This window comes from Saccopteryx leptura, chromosome 1 (assembly GCF_036850995.1).
Source record: "Saccopteryx leptura isolate mSacLep1 chromosome 1, mSacLep1_pri_phased_curated, whole genome shotgun sequence".
Lineage (NCBI taxonomy): Eukaryota > Metazoa > Chordata > Mammalia > Chiroptera > Emballonuridae > Saccopteryx > Saccopteryx leptura.
This window is the reverse complement of record NC_089503.1, coordinates 284,429,482-284,457,440: the sequence shown is the minus strand read 5'-3', so window position 1 is coordinate 284,457,440 and position 27,959 is coordinate 284,429,482. Positions and strand designations below refer to the sequence as shown.

Genomic DNA, 27,959 nt, shown 5'->3' with positions numbered 1-27,959 from the left:
GCCATAGTTGGCTGACCCTGTTCTAAATTCATCAACACTTACTAATTCTACCATTACTTATCCTATTACTTATATGTATAATATTTGGCTCTTAATCTAAACTCAACTAAAGAACTACTACTCTCTCTACATTTTATGAAACCTCCAGTTTAATAGTAATTAAATACTTGTTTATATGTGAGGCAACTACATAAAGAAATAGCAATACGTACTATAAAAGAAGTACAAAGACTTTTGAAGATTTCCTCTAGTGTCTTTCTTCTCCTTTGTGTTTCCTTTCCTGAGCCTATTATGTATTAGGATTTACAGCATAATCAACTTATTATGCTCATGGCCTCAAATTTCTCTTACTATATTCTGTATTAAAACTGGTGCTAGTTTGAGTTTCTTTATGAGAATGTGATTGGGCTTCATGTACCAGAGTTAGCAGTCCCCTACTGTTTATTGTCCATGAAGCTCCCTCCTTTCAATTGTGACATATCCTTATAAACTCACTTTTTTGTCCCCAACTTCCAACACAATCATTTCTGTTTCTCTTCCTTAGTTTAGTTCACCTCTTTATTGCTAACGGTTCAAATTTTCTCCCTTTATACGTGTAATCCCAGTGGGATAAAACTCTGAATTAGGTATCTACTATTAGTTTCTTTTTGCTCTGCCTCTGACCTCTGTGTATTTCTTTTCTTAGTCTGAGAATCTTTCTTTCTTCAACTATCATAAGTGTCAAAACAGTTTGTGATGCCAACCAGACAGAGTTAAGTGCAGAGGGAATAACATGTGCGGAAGTTATTTATTTATATAATCTGTAAAGTAGTCTAAGAGACCACTAAGGTCTATGGCTATGAAGTTTCTCTTGATTTAAGAACTGGTTCTGCCATATGTATCTATGAGTTATTGACCTTGGGCAAGTTAATTAACCCCTGTAAGCTGTTTATTTTTCTCATCTATAAAATAAAGATAGTAATAACACCTACTTTATACTGTTTGTAAAAATTACATGGCATAATCCATGTCAAGCACTTTTCATAGTGCCTACTACCTAGCAAAGGCTCCAAAAATGTTAAACATAATTATAATTATTTAAAGGTAAGATATATTTTTACTCCAGGGGGCCAGAGGCCTTTGATGTTAACTTTTCCATCTCTACTTGTTTTTGAGCCTACCTATTTATTTCCACTGGTGTGTATGCTCTTTTTTTACAACACTGGTTAAAGAAGTTCTTTGAGAATTTGTTCTGAGGTTCTGCACTCCTCCTTACAGGGACCACTTAGTGCCTTTAACCATTAAAAGAGAGCAGAGAGAGAGATGGTTAAAATGAAAAAGAAAGAGAGGGAGAGAAAGAGAAATGGAGAGAGAGAAAGAGAAACAGAAAGAGAGAAAAAGAATTAACAGTTCTTACCTTGTATGATATCAATTAGTACAATCAGTTCTGTAATAATGCAACATATGCATTACTAAAAATCATGATGCTATGCAAAATCACATCATTAAAACCACAGGACTTATGGGTAAAATGGCCATAACTGATACATAAGAAAAGAATCTAATAAAGACAACAGCACTGTTTTGCATATGTTAAATGGTTAAAAATCAATAAATGAAAACTACAGTAAATATGGCACCTTACCTTGAAAAAGACCTGACCTTTGTTTGTGGAATTGGCTGTCCAAAGGGCTGTAGCTTGTGAGTTATTGTGAAATGGTAGAAGGAGTTATCTGAAATTGATGGAAAAATTATAAAACCAGATATGGATGGTTGTGGCTTATAACATGCAGTGAATGAAGTAAGGTACCTGGAAGATAGCTGAGGTATGTGCGTGTGCATTTTGTGTATTCCCACGTGGTTTGGTTCAGCTAAGTGAAGTTTTCTGTGTTCACCTACTACTGCTCATATAAAGTCCCACATAACAAGTATAAGATTTATATTATACTCAAACTATTCCCTAATATTAATAATGTAGGAATAAATCCTCATTTTCCAAACAAGCATGTTAGCAGAACTGATAGTATTTATTCCCAAACTATAAACTTTTGAAAAACATTCTCTGACTCAGAACTATAGTCATTATTTACAAAGCCAGTGTTACTCATTGATTTCTTCTTCAGTTCAAAGCTTTTACCTAGAAAAAGTTATTCTTTCCTTGTCAGTATTAAGCCACTAAAAATAATCTAAGAGATTTTTTAACTGCACTTTGATTGTTTCTTCAGCTTTCACTCTTGAGAACAGCTCTGATTCAGACAGCCATGCCAGACTTGTTTAGATCTCCAGGTGCTTCTCAGTCCCTAAATGTCCATTCCAGCAAAGCAGTGGTCAATAACTCACTCTCATGTCATTCTATACATTCAGTCACCCACATTTACAATGAGCATCTACTGAATACAAGGTAACACAGGAGATACAAGATGAAACCACACCCAACCATCAGAGTAAGAGATAGAGACTTAACTCAGGGGATGATTTAAAGTCATTGAATGTTATATAGGAAGTGTGAAATATTGTAACACATGAAAAAATAACATTAACAAAAGACAGAACAGGAAGTACAAGACAACACAGAAAGTACATAATAGATGTACTCTGAATGCTGGGACCAGAAGAAATTTAATGGGGTGATTGGTAGACCTTAAAGATGAGGTAAACTTTGGCTACTGTGAGGTGGGTTGGCAATGGGGGAAGGTCACATGAGGAACCAAGTCCGAGGACTTTAGCTGAAACCACCCACACTCATGACCGCGGAAAGAAATGGCACAGGAGCAGTTTGAAAAATCTGTCAGCCAATGAAATTTCGCCACGTCATTTCAACTCGCCACCACCTTACCGACACTATAAATCACACACACACACACACACACACACACACACACACACACACACACACACACACACACACACACACACACACACACACACACACACACACACACACACACACACACACACACACACACCCCCCCCCCCCCCCCCCCCCCCCCCCCCCCGCGCGCGGGAAAAACTGTGCGACTTCCCTGGCCCCTGTCTTGCGGACCAGTGAACCTCGCCGAGGATGCACTCTGAATAAAGCTTTTGCTTGCCCACACTTAGTGGCTATGTCCTTCTTTCTTCCTCGGCGGGAAATACCTTACAGCTATGAGGCAGAGACTTTCTAATTGTGGTATAAGGGAAGAGAAAGACAGGAAATGTGAAGTGGAAAGCACAAAGATCAAGAAGGATAGGCCATAAATTAAGCTATGTGGCTACAAATGATAAGTTACATATTAGACTTTGAGTTTCATACGATGGGAAATGGGAAAACCAATTTTTATCCAGAAGAATGCAACACCAGTTATGAATGGGCAGAAGGGAGCCCAGTTGGCTTTCACAAATCCAGACTCTGAATGAATTGAGAGACTACATTCAGAGTTTTTGGAATGAGAGGCCTGAGCAGCAGGAGCGCTTTCCCAGCACAATCCCAGGCTTTGTGTTCAAGATTGATATTCATCGGCTCTACTTAATGGATACTAACTGTGTCATTTGGTCTGGTAAATTGTATAAAATAGTGGGGTAAAGAAAAATTACCTGCAAATAAGGGCAAAGTTTTTTTTTTCTGAAGGAAAACAAAGGATGCCATGAAATCTAATAGTAATGATAATAATGTCAGAGATTTAAATCTGATCATCAGGATCGTATAATTAGTAAAATTCAATAATATGGTTCTGAATTACATAAATATCTAACACAATGTGTTTTTAATACTGTACTGAAGAAACCATACCCCAATGTTCCCAAAAGGAAAGCTTTCTTGGACAGATGATTGTGTGCAATCAATCTACAGCAAGCTTAAGAAACCCACATAACTATTCAGCTCCAAGTTTATACTGTATTACCAAGTACAGAGAAACAATTATTCACAAATTATTGTAGAATTTTAAAAAATATATTGAGAATTAAAACTATCATAAGTTTTGGCTTATCAGATTCCCAAATCTAGTTAATATAGTCTATACACAAGATTCTATATACAAATGGCACAACTTTTAACTAAAAAAAAAAAGCATATGTAGTTTTTTCATATAGCTGAAAAGACCATTTTAAGTGCTTACATGTTATATGAAACAATTAAAAACACACACATAAACTTAACTCTGAAATTAAAAAAAGTTTTTGTTTTTGAAATAAAAAAATTTCTTAAAGGATTCTTATTTAATTAAATTAAAACTACCCTATCAGTTAAATGGTCAAAAGACTATATGACAACCTATTTTATTATATATCATCTGAACAAAATTTTTATACAATTCAACTATACTGTTACTTAAAAGTCTAAAGTACAATGAGCTGATTTTTGTCCTCGTAATACTCCAAGGAAGTTCTCTTAAGGCAACTTCATACCTACCTTGATGAATTAATGACATGATTTCATTGAAAAATAAACTAAAAAGGAAACTTCTCTGCATAATTTATTTCAGAATTATTTACATAGAAAATGAGTCTAAACATCTTATCTTTTGCACAGTCATTTCCGCTTATATGCAATTTACTTAAACTGAAGAAACTGTTTTCAAGTCTAGCTGCTGAATAACAGAAACCTCTTTTAAAGCACTCCAGTGGCAGTAGGTGCAGGGTCAGCATCCCTTAGGTGAGAATAGGGAAGGTCAAAAAACCAAAATATTTTATATACTGTTCCTAGAGCATATACAAAATATATACCCAATGTGATACTAACATTTGCCTTTAAATTTGGCCTGTAAAGCTGACCAAAGCTTTGTGGCAAGGGCAAAACTAAATCAGACCATAAACATCTTAACCTCACCTATATATGCTACCAAAAAGCTGCATTTAATGCCATAAGAGTAGTGAAAATTTGTGTAAATTGGTTAATTTTCTTTATGACGTAGAATGTCTTAATAATGAACAGACACAATCCTGGAAAATAAACATTTTCAAGAATGTGTTTCAAAAAGGATCAATACAGCCATAACCACAGCACTTGAACTCAAGAATGCATTATACCTCCCAGCACCAATCAGCGATGTAATCAGTTATTTACTTTTGTTCTCTATCTAGTGTAGTCTGATACAATATTATTAGTTCTTATTTGTTTTTAAATAGTAAAACTTAGCCTTGTACCCAATTCCTAGTAACAGAACAATAACAAAAAGACTCTTCCTGAATTAAACAAAATGTAACAAATAAATCAATAAGGGCTACAAAAATAGATCTCTATATATTAAGAATCATATATTTTTGTCACTATGGTCAAACTTTATATATAAAACACCATAATTATAAAATTGGATTTTTGAAAGAGTTCTTCTTTAAAAACTTCCATTAATTGACTATTTAAACATTTACAAGTTCCATTAATATACATGGATTAAAAAAAACTTTAAATACACATATTCTACATTTTAGGCCCAAGAAAATGTTTACACAGAAATTTGGCAGTGTTAAGTCTGTGGACTCAAAGCCAATAACAACCTAAGAAAGTTGAACTTAGTTAAAAAGCAAATTTTCACAGTACAATTAACATTGTATAAACAATCCAAAACAGTTAACATTTATAGGATAATCACAGTATTTGGCATATCATATTAATTTAAAAATAATTTTATGAAAGCATGATATGTGTATACTTTCCCAACTGTTAATAGTCAACAGATTTCTTCTTTGCTATGTTTGGGAAAAATTATTCTTGTAAACACCATGACCTAAAGGAAGGAAATCCTTTACATCCCCATCTCCATAAGCAAGAATCCAGCAGGCAGGACCCTTTGGAACCTGCAGTACCAGTTTCACCAATTTCAGAATCCACTTGGAATAATAATTTACCGGGACTAAAAAAAAAAGTATTACTACTACACGTTTCAAAGTCTACAAATATCCTCTATAATAATTATGACTTTGAGAGCCCTCCTTAGCAAAGAAAATATTCCACAAACTCATACTTACCTATCTATCCACACAGTTCAGGCAAAACATCTCTAAGCAATCCTCTCGGGCAATACTGAGAGGACATTCCTAGTTCACTCTTGCTGCCAAGTGACCTTTGGCTTATCAACAGAAGGGTGGGGCTGGAAGCTTCAGCATGCACTATACTGAACAGTTTCTCCTCTGGTTTCTCTGGGGAGTTAACTAAGACTTCCTCTTCTTGTTAAATAAGTAAACATAGCCACTACTACATTTCCAACTCTTCCCTATAGTGGTAAATTAAAGCTTTAACTGGTGCAAATAATGATAGCCAACACTGATTGAGAGCTCACTATGTGCTCTACAAACACTATACACATAGCCACTATTATTACTAAGGTGACCAATCGTCCTCCTTTAGGGAGAACAGTCTTTTTTTTTTTTAAATTCCGTCCACCCTCGAAAAGTGTCCTCCTACATGTCCTCCTTTTTGATATTGGAAGACTAATCTGTAAATGTCCATATTAGATCAATGCAGTAGATCCATTGCGAGAGATATGACATATTTGTATCTAAATGAGTACTTCTTTCTTACAATTATTATTAAAAATTAATAGGCATGTAAGCATAATTACAACATAAAATATTACAAATGTTTTTATTATGCATTTATCATATTAGAGTGTATTATTGTTGCAATGAATAAATTTTTTCTTTTATTTACAATATTGTTTTCTTCAATTTATTTTTGTTCTCCTTTTCATTGTAAAAAATTTGGTCACCTTATTATTACTCCCATTCTAAAGAGGTGGAATCTGAGGACTAGAGTTACTAGTGGGAATTTTGGATACAGCAATATGGTCAACAAAACTAAGGAAGAAGGTGTTCTGCTATAAACAGAAAAGACTAAAAAGAGTGTAACAAAATTTAAAAATTAAATACATAGTTTCACTTGCTATAGAGAAAATCCCTGGTGCCAATCCAAAGCTAGAACTGATGGCCTAAGTGGTAAGCGCAGAAGCTAATACTGCCGACCTTGGCTGCCAGGAGGGATCACTGGAGGCTCTAGTGCTTCCTGCTAATTGAAATCAGTAGGAGAGGTGCTCTCAAGGAGCAGAGAGCAGAATAAAATGCTGTCTCGAGAGAGCTAGATTTCTGGCCCTGCTTTTCTTCAACACAGGCCTATATATATGCAGCAACCCTGATGGCCATGCAGGGACAGAAGAGGTCTTGAGGGTATAAGGTATAAAGCTGGTACTGAGGTCTTTCCATAAAATCAGAGCTGTCTTGCCTGACCAAGCGGTGGCATAGTGGATAGAGCATTGGACTGGGATGTGGAGGACCCAAGTTCAAGACCCTGAGGTCGCCAACTTGAGCACGGGCTCATCTGGCTTGAGCAAAGCTCACCGGCTTGGACTCAAGGTTGCTGGCTTGAGCAAGGGGTTATTCGGTCTGCTGAAGGCCTGCAGTCAAGGCACATATGAGAAAGCAATCAGGAAACAACTAAGGTGTCACAACAAAAAACTAATGATTGATGCTTCTCATCTCTCTTTGTTCCTGTCTGTCTGTCCCTATCTATCCCTCTCTCTGACTCTCTCTGTAAAAAAAAAAAAAAATCAGAGCTGTCTTCAAAGGACTGCAATCCCAGTAAAAAATGGTGAAGAGGGCAGGACCAATCCATCACTGTCTTAGAAAGACATCAAGGGGACTTGTCTCTGAGAATCTGGATCAGAGGACCAGGGAAATGTTAGATCCAGAAATTAAAACCCTAAGCCTGTCTCACAACAGTTCTTAGGTGTGAATATTTTGGTGTAACAATTTCTACGTTAAGAAATTAAGATAAATTGGGTTCTGGACTAATGATATCCTTAAACTATCTGGAATAAAGAAACACAAAAGCATTTTAAAGTAACATTCCATAAAAAAGCCATGTAGGATTTCTTAAAGCTATAAAAACAAAACAAAACAAAAACAGATAAAACAATACCCTTGAAGATAAGTTTACAATTTAGGAATTACACAATATGTAAGGAAATGATTTACTGTTATTGAGCATTAACAGATATACCAAGCAGAGAATTTAGTACTCAACTATTTTTTATATGAAGATGCAAAGAAAAAAAAGGTGTAATTATTAAAAAGATAGAGGAAGTGGGAAAAAAAGGTAATAAAGGAAACTGAAAAAAAAAATAGGTAGGTTTTACAAAAACCAAACAGAGTTTATATAATTAAAGATATGCACATTGCTCTGCAAAGGGTACTCAGTTTTCATCAGGTTTCTGTAACTTAAAAAAGGAACAGCATCACTGTAGACAGAATTTTCTAACCTTTTTAGAAAATCAATAATCAATGCATGAACTCGATTATCTGTCAGAACCCACTCCACTCCACTCCACACCAACTTTCCTCTACCATCTCTCAAGCTCCTGACCAGTGTGCCCTGCAACTCCCCATTCCTGGAAATTCTCGCCCATCTCCAACACCTCTGCAAAAAAAGATGGAATAGAAACAGTGATGTACCAACGAGGTCCCCTTTGCAGGACTGATGGAGTTATTTCCCAGGTGCTATAGTGCTGCCAGCAGACAGCCCTCAGCTATCAGCTCTTCGAGAACAGCCTTGGCTGAAGAGTTTGCTCACACAAGCTCAAGCGCCCTTCCCAAGGCAGCCCACATTCAAAGATTGGTTGACATAGGGAATATAAGGAGTTGGATCCTCTCCCTAACTAGAGACAATGGCGAAAAGCCATTACAGCCTCAGAGCTCCCCAAGGGGTCAGATCCCCTCTGCCCATACAGCTGTTTCTTTCTTCCCTTCCACAGGGGCTGATCCCAATAGAACTTTTTAATATACTTCTGCACACTAATTTCCATCTCAGAGTCTGTATGTTGGGGAACCAGGGCTCCCTGCGACAGAAGAGCATCAGGAAAAAAGGGCAGAATATAGAGTAGCACTATCAAGAAAGTGAGAAGAAACATAATAAAGTCTTGGAACTGAAGGGGAGAACATCAGCAAGTACTAATACAATCTCTTCCATGAGAAAATCCGTAGCAGACATAAAAGCCTTTTTCAAAATGATAAATACAATCACAAAATTCCAACTCAACATTTCAATGTACAATGTATCATTGAACCAAAAGGAATGTTAAAAGCTATCCCAATTCCAATCTCTGTCATTTTAAAGATAATATCTCCTAGGCCCATGGGTCTGCTAAATGCCCAAAATGTTAATGTTTCAAAATAGGCCCATTTATTTTTTTAAGACAGTTATTTTCCTTATAAGTTAACAAGTATATTTAATGCCCTGCTGTTAAAGTAACAGAATTTTGACATACCTTTTGGCTCTGAATCATTGGTAAAGATGTTAATGATATTTTCATAAAAGGCTAATCTGGTACACGACGGCATATGACTAACCATTATCCAGAATACTCATAAAAAATTGCATGGACTAAAACCATAATCATTCATATACACACTCAGGACACAAACGACATGGGACAAATCTAAGCAAGGTATAAGCATTTATTGATTCCCTCAACCTTCTAAGAAAGGCATTTAACAGAAGGAACCATAAGAAATATTATATGTTTGGAACATTATAGATTTGATTATAATACATTTTTTCATTAATTACTGAAAGAAGCTGGAAATTGCATAAGAACACGTGTGTGTGTGTGCACACGCATATGCACCCACACACACTTTTTTTTTACACATATACTTCTATTAGTAAGCTTGCCCTACATTCCACACTTTGTAACAACAAAAATACTGGTAGACAAGACAGGCTGTAGATAAACGTATCAACTAAGACTACTGGATCCAAAATGACATGTAAGTCATTCACATAAATTGTTGGTACAGCCAAGTAAAATGAATTAGCAAATGTCGCAATCCATTCATCTTGGAAATATAAGCAGAACTGTATTCTTAGTTCCTGTACACTTCAACCCCAGATCCTCATTTGTGTATCATTCCTTCCTCTTCTAAGATTCACTATCTGCTTTGTCTCTCTAAAGCAACAATTCTTCTCTAACTTTAAAACTGTTCTTTTTAAGTAGGAGTTAAGAAATTCATATGCTACTAACAAGAAAGAATCCAAAAGAGGCTTCTAGAAGCAACTCTAGACTACATATTACCAGATCTCAATTATATATAAATTATTAAGCTAGCTAAATGAGTTTGGGTAGAATAACCAACCAAATTCTTAAACAACTTATTTGGAGAAAGAATAGGAAATGCAATATAATTCCTATTTTGGAAGAATCACGTCTATTATAGGCATGCAAGAAAAAACAAACATGCATGGTATGTGAATGAGAAGAAGAACTAATTGGTTCATATAAAAAAGATTAAGTGAATCACTATGGGTTTGGAGCTAGGTCATAGAAACTAGATTAAAAGCAGAAAACAAAAAGCATACAAATGGGTACTTTGTGGGGTCAATAAATATAAAGAGCAAGTCCAACATTATTCATTCTTCCATAGAGTGGGAGAGTGAGATCATAATTAAATCTTCATAGCTACACAAGGCTTGAATCTCTTATAAGTTAGGGAATACTGATTTGACAAAGATGAATTGCAAAATGATGTAACAGGGTATAGACGTGAACAAAATGGTAATCTGCCTCAAATTGACAGTGTTTAGGCATATACTAACAGAAACACCAAACAAATAAGTTTGATTATGGATTTTAAATATCATTTTCAGTGTAGGAATCACCATATAGTTCCAATATATCACAATCTTATTTGGCAATGTCAATCAAAAAGCCAACAAAATTTTGAAGGAAATGGTGAAAAAAATGGAAAAAAGTGATTTCTCATTTCTATTCACATTCTAATAACCAAAGACATGTGAAGTGTAAAGCCCTCGGCAGTAGGAAACCAAAGGCTGTGTCAGGCTCCAAGGCTGCCATCTTCTAGCCCTGTCACCTTGAGCAGGCACCCCACCTCCCCACCTCCATTTCCTAACCTGGAAAATGAGATCAATGAGACAGATCTGTAAGATCTCATTCTGATCTAACATTCTAGAATGTTTTCCTAATTCAAATTTGAAAAAAGAAAAATCTACTTAATTAGATTTTGGCTAAAACACAGTAATTGGCAGTTTTACTCTTTTCAACATAAAATGGTAAGTCTCCAGAAGAATTAAATTGCTAAATAGTTGCACAACCTAATGATAGATGAGGGGATATTATTAGTTGCTAGGAGGACATCTGTGAAACCACCTCACCAATTAGCAAACAACGCTTTTGACAGACCCTCAAATTTCTGCTGAAAATCTTCCATTTAAATACAGACTCTACTGAAACATAACGGGCACAATGAATTTTGACAGGGAAAAAGGAAGCTTTTGGCATGTAGTACCAGTGTTTCCCATCATGATTAAGATTTCACTTGGAGCATCTTCATTTCACCTAACTAAAGATAGTGTCAGCAGTCTACATAATTGGTTCAGCAGATACATATCAAAAGAACTGACAAAATATTTAATATAAAACAGCATTTTTAAAATATGTCATCCCCCATACCTGTTCTTTCCATGAGATGTTTAACAACAACAACAAAAATGACTGGACTATTTCAGTTTATTAAAATATCGAATACTTCTGGATTCGTAAGTGCTATTTGGAAAGAAAAAGGCAATTCATATGAGAGTACCAAGGCTTCCCAGAGCATTTTCCTTGTAACTCTGTCATAGTCAGGAAATCATCCCATCAGGCAGAGAATGAGACTTAATCTCTCCTAAGCGTAACCTCATGCTGTAGCACTGGGAAGGCCATGAAGGTGTAAGAAAGTGTGGAGGGAGCAAATTAGCAAACAGAGAAAATAAATTGTGAATGTTTATCAAAAAAAATCAGGAGAGCCGCCCATCTGCTTCTCCACCCCTCCCCCTCTCCTTCCTCTCTGTCTCTCTCTTCCCCTCCCGCAGCCGAGGCTCCATTGGAGCAAAGATGGCCTGGGCACTGGGGATGGCTCCTTGGCCTCTGCCCCAGGCGCTGGAGTGGCTCTGGTCGCAACAGAGCGACGCCCCGGAGGGGCAGAGCATCGCCCCCTGGTGGGCAGAGCGTCGCCCCCTTGTGGGCGTGCGGGGTGGATCCCGGTCGGGCACCTGCGAGAGTCTGTCTGACTGTCTCTCCCCGTTTCTAGCTTCAGAAAAATAAAAAATAAAAAATAAAAAAATCAGGAGAAATGCCCAAGTGTAATTTCAAAGCCTGAACCCACTAAAAGACTCATCATATATATACTTTAACAAGCTAATACTGAGCAAGCAGCCTTGGACGATTGACTCAGGAGACCTTTCAATAAATAGAATGAAATGCTTGCTTTCAGAGAAGCCATTTAGAAAAAGCTGCGCAAATAGCTGTTAGAATAATACAGCTTATGTCATCGTTTGAAAATAAAACCTGCAATTAAACTTGCACATCAAATGATCCCTGAGGTTTGAATGTGACCAGTATATGTGTGTGGGAGAGGGGGCTTAGGTCTGACGAGCTGTATCAGTGGCCTCCAGAAGAACTGCAGTCCTACAACTGAAGTCATGACAGCAATACTTCCACGTGATCTGAGCTGAATGCCAAAATGACACACTGACACTAAACTGCCAGAGGCTAGATCAGTTTTAAAACTGATTTAACGTCTTTGAATATCACAGAACTAGAGTTTGCACAGGCAGCGGAATTTAGATATGGCTTTTGGCTGCAAAGTGTTAATGCAAGGAAGGTTTACCCTGGGTGAGGGAAAATATTAAGGGTCATTTTCAGTCAATAAAATGTTGATTCTCCAAAGCAATCCTTAATCTTTCCATTTGTACTGTCAAGGCCTTGTAATGACCATTCTAACAATAGTATCTCACTCACTACTTGGTATTCCTGAATGGACCTACAGAAAATAGATTAAATAAACCTATGTCAAGAGGTGGCAGGCTATGGTCAAAAGAGCCATGGATTTAAAAACTAAAACCTTATTTTTTCCCCCTTGGGTCTAAAATTTAGATTTACATGACCAATCGTTAATATAGGTTATAAAATATATTGTAGTTATAAAGAACTCAGGTTCAATGCAAAACAGGTTCAAATACTAGGGCTATTGCTCACAGATGTATGACTCTGGCCAAGTTGCTTCACTAAGTCTGTTTGCTTATCTGGGAAATGAAAATAAGAGTATCTTCTTCACAGAGACTGAATAAAACAATGCACATAAAGAGCACAGCATAGTGCCTTATTGTTAATAAGTGTATCTTTAAAAATATCACTACTTCTCTGAGTTTTCTTTACCTTTAAAAAAATCTGCCTCAGAAACCTAGATGTATCTTAGAATATGTTCCTATGCTTCACATTGTCTTTCTCTGGCCTTTGGTAGCTTAAGAAAACTCAGTCTTCACATTATTAAAAGAGGTAAGTTTTGTTCACAACCATGTAATAATCTTCCACATTTGCTTAGAAAATCTTTTTCACTTTGGTGAAATAATTAAGCCTCACTTCATAATGATATATGATTCTATTTAGTCAAGTGTCCAAACCTTTTTATATATTTTTTAAAAATTCCCAAAATAAAATCTTTTTCACCTCAACTAATGTTGAAGTTTGCCAGAGGGACCCTGGAAAATCGCCAAGGATTTGCCTCTCACCTTGTGAGAGATGTTAAAATAATCAAGTTCATTTGATATGTTAAATTACAAGGGAAACACAGGTAAATAAATAGTGATGATAAACCCTCATACATTATATATGCATGAATATATATTCATATAGGTATTCCAGAAACTGTATGAAGTTCATAGATTTCTGTCAATACCCTCTTCGTCCAATTATTATTGTTGGATGTCACAGAAATTACTAAACTCCCTTAGCAAATGAGCTCTCATCAGAACTTGAACCATGACTATTTTTAAGTCATTTGTCATTTACAGTTATTCTTTTACTCTGATTATTCCCTTAGGGGGCTTACAATCAGTTGCTGTGAGAATGCTCCACACAGCTGTGTAACTCTTAGTCTGGATTAAGAGTTTCCAGAACTAATGAAGAAGCTGATAGAGTCATGGGACTGCTAACCAGACATCGAGCAGAACAAGAATTACACAGAACTGAAAAAAATGATGTGGATAACTATAATTTCTATAGCTTTTGTTTGAAACATTGATGGTTCTTTAATGTTTTGTTTTCCGAATTTACGAAAACTTTCTTTTCTCTTAAGCCACTTATAACTTACAGCAATTTATTAAATTAATACTTTTTTAAACAGAATTGAAACATTTATCTTTTCTCCCTACCTTATCCCTCCAAAATTTGGAAACTCTTAATAACTAATCTTTTTTATTTTCAAGGCACTATAGTTATTTGAATAAGTTCAATAAGAATCTGTTCTTCTTGTAATAGAACACAATTGTAAACGTTAGCTGTATTATCAAGGCTTTGATTGGAATGTTATATTTGAGACTGTTGTGCACAGAATCAGATATCACAGACACCTTTAAGAAACTAAGGGTGACTTTAAGGAGCCGATGTACATAATGCTCCTCTTGGAAAAACCACCTGGTGTCTTGCTTACAGAGTTCCTGCCTAACAGGTAAGTTAGGCAAGTCACTTCCTGCAAGACCCTGGAACCTCAGGATATTTGGGGGACTTCAAGAACAAAGGAACTCATTCATTAGTGTAGCTTCCTAGCCTCAAGTGGTTTTTAAAAGTCCAATCTGAGATTCCTTTTTAGAACTTCCAGCAAAGCTGACTTTAAAAGAGCCTATTTTAGTCAACCGCTAATCTTGCTGCACTAATATAACTAATCAGGCCACGTTAATAAAACTAATCTTATTTTGCAAACCAATTAGTCTTACATTGTTTTTGATAGAAATAGGGGTGACTATAGGAACAAAAACTATGTTTCAGTGGAAAACGATAGCACACCCTTGTGGGTATTCAATTCTAGTTCAGTTTATTGTCTTTAAGGTTTTACCTACTTAAAAACTGAACTAAATACTGAATTGATCTAGTCTCCTCCAATATCTAGTTATAACTCTCCAAACTAATATTTCCAATTTTTCTCCCTCATTTCTGACATGACTTACTAAAATTAAAACTGCCTCTTTCCCAAATCCCCGCAAACTGAAGCTGAACAACCTGACATAAACTTCAGAGAAATCACTACAGCTCATGCCACCACTCGGCAGGCCTGTTCTGTGGGCCACTCAGAAAGTTTATTAGCATACTTGGTGACATCACCAGACACAGTCAAATATAAACCAGGAAAACCTACCATATTGCCTGTCTCACACCATCTGAAGATGCTTTGAGTCCAACATCTAGAAATATTCTCAACTGACTGTCCGGTGGACTCAAAAACTGAGTTTAAAGTTTGTTCTAACGATGAACTTTTTTTTCTTTTCTTTTGTTTCCATAGAAATATCCAGGACTTATACACTGGTTCAATGGGTAATGGGATGATCTACTAACATAGTGAAAATTTTGGGGAGAGTTTCAGACAAGGGACTGAATAACAGGGTTCAGGACACACCGTCCCCAAAACAAGGCACCTTGGCATACTGAATACTCTAAGGTGAAGGGGTTTGAGAAAACAGCAAAAGCAGATCGGTCACTGTGACCGTTCCTAAGCCTTTCTCCCCCAAAACAAGTCATAAAAGCCTCACGTGGCAGGTGCCCTCCCTCTACCCAGAGGAAAGAAGCATCCCTGTCTCCAAAGACAAAGCTTTGACCACTGAGAAGAATCTGAACAAAGGCCTTGCTCTGTTTCCCCAGGTTTATTATACTTACTCAGACTCTCTGACCTCTCATATACTCACCTGTCCACTCTTCATCAAGCCTAGCATAAAAACACTCAGGTCTAACTCCCCTTTAGTTCCTTATGACACTGTGTCACATAAAACTTTTTTCAATAAATATGTGTGTATTTCTCCTATTAATCAAGCTTTGTCCCTTTAATTTGTAGATCCAGCCAGGGACCCTAAGAAAGCTGAGGAAATCTTTTTCCTCCCCTACACACCACAGACATTATATTAAACATTCTCACCATTAGTGTATGAGATTTTATTTTCTGTTCTTCTATACTCTCACCCAAAAATTGCATATCACTTGTTTTAAAATATCTATTTCAATTTAATGGAGAAAAAATTCACACATCTTTCAGCAGTAATATTGATCTCTTTTAAAACCATTCCCCCATACCTTTTTTCAAAGTTTTCTTTTTTCTACTTTTAGATCAACAGGATTCATTCTGTTAGCTATCAGCATGGTTTTAGCATTGTGTATCTATAAGGCATGCATAAGATTTTCCCTCTAGACCAAAATAAACATACATCTGGGACTTATATTTTCAGTGTGAAGTTCTAACTTAGAAAACATACTGTAGACCTATTCTATATGTATACTTTTTTTTGAAGAAACTAGATTAGGTCTTTCCATACTCTCAGCAATAATATCAGACATCCCTAAATTAAAAACACCTCTGTTTGTCTTTTTATAAATCTGATGCACGTGGTAATCCTTTCTGCATACCTGCCTGGATTATTCTAATTATATATAATCCAAAACCAAACATGCCATTTTGACTAATTCCCGAGTTAGGGTCATTTGGTACTTCAGAAGATAAACCTTACAGATTAACCTAATGATAACTTTTCTATACTAAACAGGGTTCATCTTAATTTTTACTAAAAATAGAAAATTAAGTGTTAATATACTGGTACTAAAGCATCACTTCATTTATTTAAGGATACCTGTTGTCGTTCTTTCTTTGTTTCTTATTGACCTTGAGTATTACAGTATTTATCGATATAATAAAAAAGTTAAATGGCTTAACATTAAATCAAAATATCACCTGTGAGTCAGTCAATCCCTACAGTTTATAAACTTTCAAAACTTGATGTCAAAATTGAATCCTCATCCCAGACTTCCAGGATAAATTATGCTCTTGACATATATGACATGTTTCAAATACAACCAGAAAGTCACTATTAATTGACTTCTACATTAGAGAAGACTAAGATCCAGAAAGAACAAGCTAGCTTTTCTAAATATGAATAAATTTTATAAAAAATTATCTACATCTTTAAATATAGAAATTAATTCAAGTCAGCTATAATTCTATTTTAAAATTTGTCTGGTATAGTATAATAAGTACATATTAAATAGTCACTTATATGAGTTTTAAGTAAATTTGTATATGGATCTTTTAGAAGGACACATACATATGCATAACTCCCAACAAATTCTTTTGACATTGCTCCATTTCATGAGAGAGGGTCCTTACAGACATCTCTCAGTATCTGCAAATAGTGGATATTGCTTTATTTTTAAAACCTATCAATATTCAAGGTCCCTTCCCCCAAATTAAAATAACATACAATGCATGAAAATGAGTCTTCAATATTCTGTATGTCATTTTGATTCATTTATTAATGAAATAAAATTCAACATCTACAAAAAAAAATAATCACTCAATCCTACATATCCTGTTAGGGAATATTAAACAAATCCTCTTTGTTTACTTCAAGGCAAACACTATTTTGCATACCCTTAGGATACCATAATCCATACCAATAAATCAGGACAAGCCACCATATCTTATACTTACCTGCTAGATCTCTAAACCAATTTCTACTCATTTATGGGGACTGTCATTTTTTTTTTTTTTTTGTATTTTTCTGAAGCTGGAAACGGGGAGAGACAGTCAGACAGACTCCCGCATGCGCCCTACCGGGATCCACCCGGCACGCCCACCAGGGGGCGACACTCTGCCCACCAGGGGGCGACGCTCTGCCCACCAGGGGGCGATGCTCTGCCCCTCCAGGGCGTCGCTCTGTTGTGACCAGAGCCATTCTAGCGCCTGGGGCAGAGGCCAAGGAGCCATCCCCAGTGCCCGGGCCATCTTTGCTCCAATGGAGCCTCGCTGCGGGAGGGGAAGAGGGAGACAGAGAGGAAGGAGGGGGGGAGGGGGGGAAAAGCAGATGGGCGCTTCTCCTGTGTGCCCTGGCCGGTAATCAAACCCGGGACCCCTTGCACACCAGGCCGACGCTCTACCACTAAACCAACCGGCAGGGCCGGACTGTCATTAATTATAACAGCAACATACTTGAGCTCCTACCACTGAATGTGCATTGCCTGAAATCACTCGCAGTGTGTGTGTGTGCAAGCACTATATATTTATACAGCACTTTCACATTCATTGTGCTTCTGAATTCTCATATTTCTGTTACCCTATCAAAAATCATACAATAGGCCCTGGCCGGCTAGCTCAGCGGTACAGCATTGGCCCGGCGTGTTGATGTCCCAGGTTCAATTCCCAATCAGGGCACACAGAAGTGACCATTTGGTTCTCCAGCCCCTTCCCCTCTCTCTCTCTCTCTCTCTCTCTCTCTCTCTCTCTTTTCCCCTTTGGTAGCCATGGTTCAAATGAGCAAATTGGCCCTGGGCACTGAGGGTGGCTCCATGACCTTGCCTCAGGCACTAAATAGCTCAGATGCTGAGCAACAGAGCAGTGGTCTCAGATGGGTAGAACATCGACCCCAGACATGGGTTGCCAGGTTGATCCCAGTTGAGATGCATGCGGGGAGTCTGTCTCTCCACCTCCCTGACTCTCACTTGACTAAAAAAACAAAAAAAACAAAAAAAAAACAGTCATACAATAGGTCACATCAATGACTCTTAGTCATATGGTGACTCACCCAGTACTCAATTCTAACCTTGGACATCAGACTCATCAGACTGGACATCAGACTTGTAAAAAGCCATTACAACAGCCCAGCCCAGCTCTGATGTATCACTAAAGAACAGAGAGATAAAACACGGGGAAAAATATAAATTTTAAAAATTCTTAAGTTCTGTTAATAAACAAGTATTATAAATTTACTGTGTGTCTTAAGCAGTTGTTGAAATCTGTCACACATGAGTATGCTAATTGGTTCATAAATAAGATACAGAATTTGAGCCATGACTCAATTGATTCCTTTAGGTCAGTCTGTATTACAGATATAGGCACCCATACTACAAGTATACAAGTCACACAGGTATACATATAAACACTGAACACAACATACATCTAATGAAATTACACTTAAGTATAAATAAAAGATCAAAAGATAAACTATGCGAGCAAGTGAGGAGTTAGTCATAAAAACTGATCTAATGACAGGTTTCCGGGAGCAAACTGCCACTTCTCTTCCAGGAAGGTTGCAAAGGCTTTGTGGGAGCTGATATGTAAAGGTGATTTTACAACAGAAACTAAAAAGCCTGATAAAGCAAGAGGATTAAGGGTTTCTTTCAGAAGAGGACAAGTTGAAGAACAATGAATACATGCAGGGAAACAGCAAGAAACAAGAAGGATGATTACTGTCAAAGTTGACAGAGTAATGGGATTTGGAAAGGAGACTGATAATTTCATATTCATCTGTGGGCTATAAAAGCCAGCCCCAATCGTTCACAGGGAAAAAATACCTTAGAAATAAAATCACAGCCCTGGCTGGTTGACTCAGTGGTTGAGTGTCGACCCGGCATAAGGAAGTCCCAGGTTCGATTCCCAGTTGGGCACACAGGAGAAGCAATCATCTGCTTCTCCCTCCTCCCCCTTCTCTCTCTCTCTCTCTTTCTCTTCTCATGCAGCCATGACTCAATTGATTCCAGTGCATTGACCCCAGGTGTTAAGGATAGCTACCTTGAGCCTCTGCCTCAGGTGCTAAGAAAAATTAGCTTGGTTGCGACATCCACCCTAGACAGGGTTGCGAGGTGGATCCTGATCAGGGCACCTGCGGGAGTCTGTCTCTGTATCTCCCCTGCTCTCACTTAAAAAAAAACACAAAGAAAATAAAATCACTTGAAGAAGGCAACACTGGCTCAGAATTCAAATACTGCATGTGCCAAAGTCCAAGTAAAAGAACTAGTACAAAAGTTCTATAGTGATACATGCCAGGTGGATTTGTGAAAAACAGTCAAGAAACAAGAGCCAGGTTTGTCAAAAGCCTGGACATCTATGGAGTAACAACAAAGAGTGAACAGACACACACACACACACACACACACACACACACACACACACTCTCTCTCTCTCTCTCTCTCTCTCTCTGCCTTCTTCCTGGGACATGAGTGATCCAGTGCATATTCCTCAAAATACTGAGATGGCAATAAGAGGTTTTGAATTGATTCTGTAGCTTTATTTTTTTAATTTAATATAAGTTAACGATTAGATACTCTGATTCCCCTTTGCCTCCTGACAGAATGACTACATCAAGATTTACTGAGTGCCTACAATGTAGTATGTACTGTATTAGGTATAAATGAAATATAGTCATTCTAGAAGCAGAAATAATTTCTAGTTTTATTAATAATATAGAAGTGAAAGAAACAAAAATCTCTTTGCTTCAGACTAATTAAATGCTAAACCATACTGATTATGAATTAGGAGTTACAGAAGAAACTAAACTAATTTAAACTAATATGATTCTTCAGATTTAAATTAAGTAGATAACAATGACTATAATTCAGTAAGCAGTATTTTTTCAGGGTTTGAAATTCACTAGCTCTATTAAATCATCATTCCACTTAGGAAATAATATTATTTTGTTTGACTAAATCTGGGTTATGCACTAGTAACTACAGTTCTGAATTTTTCACAAGGCCTGTGGCATCTGGGGTTCTGTTTTCCTGGTTGATTTAATTTCTAAACATCTAGGACTTTATACAGCTGGGCTTGCTATAGGAGCATCGACCCCCAAGTAGGAAACTGTCATTCTATCCACTTTGACCATGTGGCATATGATATATATGTCCCAATCAACAACTCATTTTATTACTCCAAATTCATTGTTTTGCTTGTGCTCATCACTCCTCATTCTTGGGTTATATTTTAAACTTAACTAAAATACCTCAACATGTTGTTTTATGACTGTGGATACTGGAAGTTTAACTTGAAGACAGCCGACCGCCCTGTCAGAGCTTATGTAAACAAAGTAAAGCAAAGCATTAGAAATGTTGACTCACTGAAATAAAGAATGGAGCCTGACCAGGCAGTGGCATTGTGTATGGAGCATCAGTGTGGGATGCTGAGGACCCAGATTCAAAACCCCAAGGTCGTTGGCTTGAGCGTGGGCTTACCAGCTTGAGCACAGGATCACCGGTTTGAGAGTGGGATCACAGACATGACACATGGTTGCTGGCTTGAGCCCACAGGTCACTCACTTGAGGCCCAAGGTCACTGACTTAAGACCAAATTCACTGGCTTGAGGCCCAAGGTCACTGACTTGAGCCCAAGGTTGCTGGCTTGAGCAAGGGGTCACTGGCTCGGTTGAAGCACACAGGTCAAGGCACATAAGCAACTAAGGTGCCGCAACTATGAGTTGAAGCTTCTCATTTCTCTCCCTTCCTGTCTCTGTCTCTCTCTCTCTTGATTTAAAAAAAAAAAAGGAATGGATACACCTAATTTCCCTTATCAAGATGCTTTTATTAGTTTTATTCTTCCTCTCCCATAATGCTTCAATAAGTAATGGAACACTGACAACTGCATTATAGGATAATAATTCCGCAGGAGTTCTGACTGCAACTGAAAGGTTTAAAGCTGTATGAAATGCGCAAGCTCATGCCAGTTGGCGCTGAAAGAAAATCATCAACAGATTAAGAGCACTGATGTAGCTAATTCTACTAAACTACTAGTTTTGCATTCTAACTACTTGCTTTTTAGTGATGGAAATTTAACTAAATGGAAAAATTAATCCAAAGTGTAGGCAACTGGTAGTATGGAAACCCAGATGACCTAACCCGGAAGAATCATGCAAACCAGAACACTAAGCAGACTATTCATCACCATAGGAATAACTCTTAAAAGACACAGAAGCCAATATACAGATTCCATTTTCAAACCAGGGAGTGACTTGGGGGTGTATGTATGTATATAATTTACAGTGGCCTGTGCTAAACTAGTAACAACAGTCCAAGAGAAGAAGCTTAAAGAAACTACGGCAGTGGCCATTTGAATAATATTGATTCCTGATGCAATGGAAAGGTAATCTGTTCCTCAGGACAAAGAACTTTACGAATGGATGTTCGTAAAGTTACGAAAATAAAGGATGTTACGAAAATAAAGTAATAAGAATCAGAAACATTCTTCTGGTTGCTGAGTCATTAATTCAATTTGAAAGGTCAAGCATTACTCCTAACACAACTATATCTACTTGAGAAGAGCACAGACATGTGATGAAGAATTAGGCACCAGAAACCTGTATAATATGTTAACCAGTGTCACCCTAATAAATTAAACATAAAAACAGAAGAGCACATTCTTTTGCATGAAAATATAACGCTTCTGCCTTGTGACTACTTTGAATACAAAAGAACAACATATATCCAAGATTATGAATAAGTTTAAATGAAAAAGATCATTTCAGGCATACTGTTTCCAGAAATACTTGAAGCACAATGCATTTTGAGATCAAGCTTTGGTAATTAAATACTGACACCAATAAAAATGTGCTAAAAGAAACATAGAAAATAAAAAGAACAAGCCACAGAATGGAATATTTACAAATCATATTTCTTTTAACATTTCTTTCCAGGCAAGTACACACGTGACAAACTCCTATTGTGGCGGTGGTGGTGACAGTGTTTTTTTTTAATTGATTTTAATTTATTGTATTTACATAGATTCTAGTGCTGCCCCAAATGCATCCTCCCTCCCCCGTATTCCCCTCAAAATCTCCCCTTTCCCTCCACCCGATTGCACTCTGCCCTCTTCCCTTCAGGTTTATCCCACCCTATCATCCCCCTTCCGTCTGTCCTCTTTTCCTCCGGTCCCTTTGATCTCTCCTCTGTCTCGACTCTGTTGCTCAGTTCACATTGTTCACTGGATTCCTCAAATGAGTGAGGTCATATGATATTTTTCCTTTTCTGCCTGGCTTATTTCACTTAACATAATAGTTTCGAGGTCCATCCAATTGTCGCAAAAGGTAAGATTTACTTCTTTTGCATGGCCCCAACATATTCCATTGTATATATGTACCATGACATACCTTTTTAATCCACTCGTCTAATGAATGGATATGTGGGCTGTTTCCAGATCTTTGCTATTGTGAACAATGCTGCCATAAACATGGGGGTGCATTTCTCCTTTCAGAACAGTGCTATGGTTTCTTAGGGTATATTCCTAAAAGTGGGATAGCTGGGTCAAAGGCATGTTCGATTTTTAATTTTTGGAGGAATCTCCATACTGTTTTCCACAGTGGCTGCACCAGTCTACATTCCCACCAGCAGGTCAGGAGGGTTCCCTTTTCTCCACATCCTCGCCGCACTTATTCTGTGTTGTTTTATTGATGAGTGCCATTAAGACTGGTGTGAGTTGCCTGACCTGTGGTGGCGCAGTGGATAAAGCGCCGACCTAGAAATGCTGAGGTCACCGGTTCAAAACCCTAGGCTTGCCTGGTCAAGGCACATATGGGAGTTGATGCTTCCAGCTCCACCCCCCTGTCTCTCTCTCTCTGTCTCTCTCTCTCTCCTCTCTAAAATGAATAAATTAAAATAAAAAAAAAAGAAGAAGACTGGTGTGAGTTGATATCTCATTGTGGTTTTAATTTGCATTTCTCTAATGATTAGTGATGTTGAGCATTTTTCCATATGCCTATTGGCCATCTGTATGTCCTCTTTGGAGAAGTGTCTATTCATTTCTTTTGCCTATTTTTTGATTGGATTGTTTATCTTCCTGGTGTTGAGTTTATAAGTTCTTTATAAATTTTGGTTAACCCCTTATCAGACATATTGTCGAATATGTTCTCCCATTGTGTAGTTTGTCTTTTTATTCTGTTCTTATTGTCTTTAGCTGTGCAAAAGCTTTTTAGTTTGATATAGTCCCATTTGTTTATCGTGTCTTTTATTTCACTTGTCAGTAGAGATAAATCAGCAAATATACAGCTGCGAGATGTTGGAGAGCTTACTGCCTATGTTTTCTTCTAAGATATTTATGCTTTCACGGCTAACATTTAAGTCTTTTATCCATTTTGAGTTTATTTTTGTGAATGGTGTAAACTGGTGGTCTAGTTTCATTTTTTTGCAGGAAGCTGTCCAATTTTCCCAACACCATTTGTTGAAGAGGCTGTCTTTACTCCATTGTATGCTCTTACCTCCTTTGGCAAATATCAGTTGTCCATAAAGGTGTGGGTTTGTTTATGGGTTCTCTGTTCTGTTCCATTGATCTATATGCCTGTTCTTATGCCAGTACCAAGCTGTTTTGAGTACAATGGCCTTGTAGTATCAGGAAGTATGATGCCTCCCACTTAATTTTTCCTTTTCAAGATTGCTGAGGCTATTCGTGTTCTTTTTGAGTTCCATATAAATTTTTGGAATATATGTTCTATATCTTTGAAGTATGTCATTGGTATTTTACTTGGTATTGAATTGAATTTATAAATTGCTTTGCGTAATATAGACATTTTAATGATGTTTATTCTTCCTAACCATGAGCATGGTATATGCTTCCACTTGTTTGTATCTTGCTTGATTTCTTTTATCAATGTTTTATAATCTTCTGAGAACAAGTCTTTACTCACCTTGGTTAAATTCACTCCTAGGTACTTTTTTTTTGTTGCAATAGTGAAGGGGATTGTTTCTTTAATTTCTTTTTCTGACAGTTCATTGTTGGTGTATAAAAATGCCTCTGATTTCTGAATATTAATTTTATATTCTGCCACGTTCCTGAATTCATTTATCAGGTCCTGTAGTTTTTTGACTGAGACTAGGATCTTCTATATATAATATCATATCATCTGCAAATAATGATAGTTTTACTTCTTCTTTTCCATTCTGGATGCCTTTTATTTCTTCTTCTTGTCTGACTGCTGTGGCTAGGACTTCCAGGACTATGTTGAATAAGAGTGGTGAAAGGGAGCACCCCTGCCTTGTTCCTGATCTTAAGGGGATTGCTTTTAATTTTTTCCCATTGAATATGATGTTGGCTGTGGGTTTGTCATAGATGGCCTTTATCATGTTGAGCTATGTTCCCTGTATTCCCACTTTACTGAGAGATTCGATCATAAATGGGTGCTGGATTTTATCAAATGCTTTTTCTGCATATCTATTGAAATTATAATGTGGTTTTTCTCCTTCCTTTTGTTTATGTGATGAATCACATTGATTTGCGAATATTGTACCAGCCTTGCCTCCCCAGAATAAATCCCACTTGATCATAGTGTATGATTTTTTTCATATATTGCTGGATCCAGTTTGCTAATATTTTGTAGAGGATTTTAGCATCTAAATTCATCAGAGATATTGGCCTATAATTTTCCTTCTTTGTGTTGTCTTTGCCTGGTTTTGGAATCAGAATTATGCTCGCCTCATAAAAGGAGCTTAGAAGTCTTCCTTCCTCTTTAATTTTTTGAAATAGCTTGAGAAGGATAGGAGTTAGATCTTCTTTGAATATTTGGTAGAATTCACTTGTGAAGCTATCAGGCCCCAGACTTTTGTTTGTTGGGAGTTTTTTGATAACTGTTTCAATCTCATTTGTTGTAATCAGTCTATTTAGGTTTTGATTCTTCCAGATTGATTTTTAAAAGACTACATTTTTCAGAGAATTTGTCCATTTCATCTAGGTTGTCTAATTTTTTGGCATACAGTTCTTCATAGTACTTTCTTACAATGCTTTGTATTTCTGTTGTGTCAGTTGTTACTTCTCCACTCTCATTGCTAATTTTATTTGAGTCCTCTCTCTTTTTTTCTTGGTGAGACTGGTTAAAGGTTCATCAATCTTGTTTACCTTTTCAAAGAACCAGCTACTGGTTTCATTAATCTTCTGTGTTGTTTCTTTAGCCTCTATGTCATTTACTTCCACTCTGATCTTTCCTATTTTCTTCCATCTACTACCTCTGGGCTTTACTTGCTGTTCTTTTTCCAGTTCTTTTAGATGCAAGGTTAAGTTCTTTATTTGAGCTTTTTCTAGCTTTTTAAGGAATGGCTGTAATGGTATGAACTTCCCTCTCTGTACTGCTTTTGAGTGTCCCATAAATTTTGAGTTGTTATATGCTCATTATCATTCATTTCTAGGAATTTTTTAATTTCTTCTTTGACTTATTGTTAACCCATTCGTTATTTAATAACATGCTATTTAGTTTCCAAATTTTTAAGTATTTTTCAGTTTTTCTGTTGTGGTTGATTTCTAGTTTCATGCCATTGTGATCAGAGAAAATGCTTGATATGATTTCATTCTTCTAAAATTTGTTGAGACCGCTTTTATGCCCTAACATGTGGTCTATCCTAGAGAATGTACCATGAGCACTTGAATATGTATTCTGCTGCTTTAGGGTGAAAGGTTCTGAAGATATCTATTAAATCCAGTTGATCAAGTGTGTCAAGTCTCCTGTTTTTTTGTTAATTTTCTTTCCTGAGGATCTCTCTAGTGATGTTAGTGGGGTATTGAAATCCCCTACTATTATAGTATTGCTGTTGATCTCGCCCTTTATATCCATCAAGGTCTGCTTTATATATTTAGATGCTCTTATATTAGGTGCATAGATATTTATAATGGTTATATCTTCCTGTTGGATTGCTCCCTTTATTATTATGTAGTAACCTTCTTTATCTCTTATTATAGCCTTTGGGGTTATTTTTGTTTTGGGGTTTTTTTTTTTGTATTTTTCCAAAGCTGGAAACAGGGAGGCAGTCAGACAGACTCCCGCATGCGCCCGACCAGGATCCGCCTGGCATGCCCACCAGGGGGCAATGTTCTGCCCATCCTGGGGCCGTTGCTCTGCCGCAATCAGAGCCATTTTAGCGCCTGAGGCAGAGGCTACAGAGCCATTCTCAGCGCCCGGGCAAACTTTGCTCCAGCGGAGCCTTGGCTGTGGGAAGGGAAGAGAGAGACAGAGAGGAAGGAGAGGGGGCGGGGTGGAGAAGCAGATGGGTGCATCTCCTGTGTGCCCTGGCTGGGAATCAAACCCGGGACTCCTGCACGCCAGGCCGACGCTCTACCATTGAGCCAACCGGCCAGGGCCTAAGCCTTTGTTTTAAAGTCCATTTTATCTGATATAAGTATTGCTACCTCAGCTTTTTTTTCATTTCCATTTGCATGAAATATTTTTTCCATCCTTTTACCTTCAGTATATGAGTATCTTTTGTTTTAAGGTGTGTCTCTTGTAGACAGCATATGTATGGGTCCTGTTTTCTTATCCACGCAGCTTCCCAATGTATTTTGATTGGATCCCTGTTGGGCAGATAAAATGTATTATGCTCACTTTGTTAAAGATGGCGCTGCCCACATGAAGGCCGTTGCCCAGGTGATATTAATGTGTGTCTCTGTGGGCAGGCAGGATCTTTGTAGCCTGGGGCTTGGTTTTGGGATTAAGCCTTTCCCACCCTTTTTGATGTGGGGTGGTACAATCCCATCATGGCTCTGATAAGTGACTTTGTATTAGAGACTTCCCTATTTTGTATATTGGATTAAAGGTTTGGATTTCTACAGTATAAAATAGGGGCAGAACAGGAGCTTGCTCACTTGGTTCCTGAGATTAGCACTAGAGAGCAGAGAGCAGAGAAAGGCCACGTGGAAGAGGCCAGGAGAAGCAGCCAAGATGGTGGAGTGTTGAGTGAGAAGCCAGTTAGTGCAGAGCTTGTGCAGGGAGAAGGAAGGAGATGGGGAACAGAGGTGAATACGTCTGGTGAGCTAGAAACCTTTGATTCTAGGAAACTCGGATAAGTCAGTAGCTTTGTGAGCACTGAATGTGAGTGGGTTTTGGAGCCCAGTGTGTGTTTTTACTTGCCCGCCAGGTGCAAGCTAGAATTAAAGATGACAACCCATCAGTTTTTGACTCCGTTGTTTCTTTACCGACTGTCTGAATCCAATGCGAACCTGCGTGGGCCAGGCGGCTGTGATGGTGGCCGTGGCTTCTGGCTTTACTATCCCTTAATCCATTTACATTTAAGGTTATTATTGATATGTAGCTGTTTACATTTTATTCTTTAAAGCTGTATTCCTCTTTTGCTATATTATTCTCCTACTTTGATCTGTTTACAACATGCCCCTTAACATTTCTTGCAGCACTGGTTTGGTTGTAATGAATTCCTTAAGGTTTTTTGTTTGTTTGTTTGTTTGTC

General features: G+C 37.4%; 1 protein-coding gene across 4 annotated transcripts in view; it reads right to left on the bottom strand.

Annotated features, from left to right (window-relative positions):
* EPS8 (EGFR pathway substrate 8, signaling adaptor) overlaps nucleotides 1-27,959 on the bottom strand; it is a 187,910-nt gene that overhangs the window by 104,675 nt on the left and 55,276 nt on the right. Inside the window, exons 1-2 of one of the 4 annotated variants that reach the window (XM_066355181.1) lie at nucleotides 5,926-5,982; nucleotides 1,625-1,712 (exon numbers count right to left, since the gene is read on the bottom strand). The exons of 2 other annotated variants lie outside the window; for them this stretch is intronic. The gene's annotated coding sequence lies outside the window, so the exon portion shown is untranslated. Of the gene's footprint in view, nucleotides 1-1,624; nucleotides 1,713-5,925; nucleotides 6,028-27,959 lie in introns of those variants that run through there. One more of the 4 variants, XM_066355166.1, reaches the window with a different exon arrangement.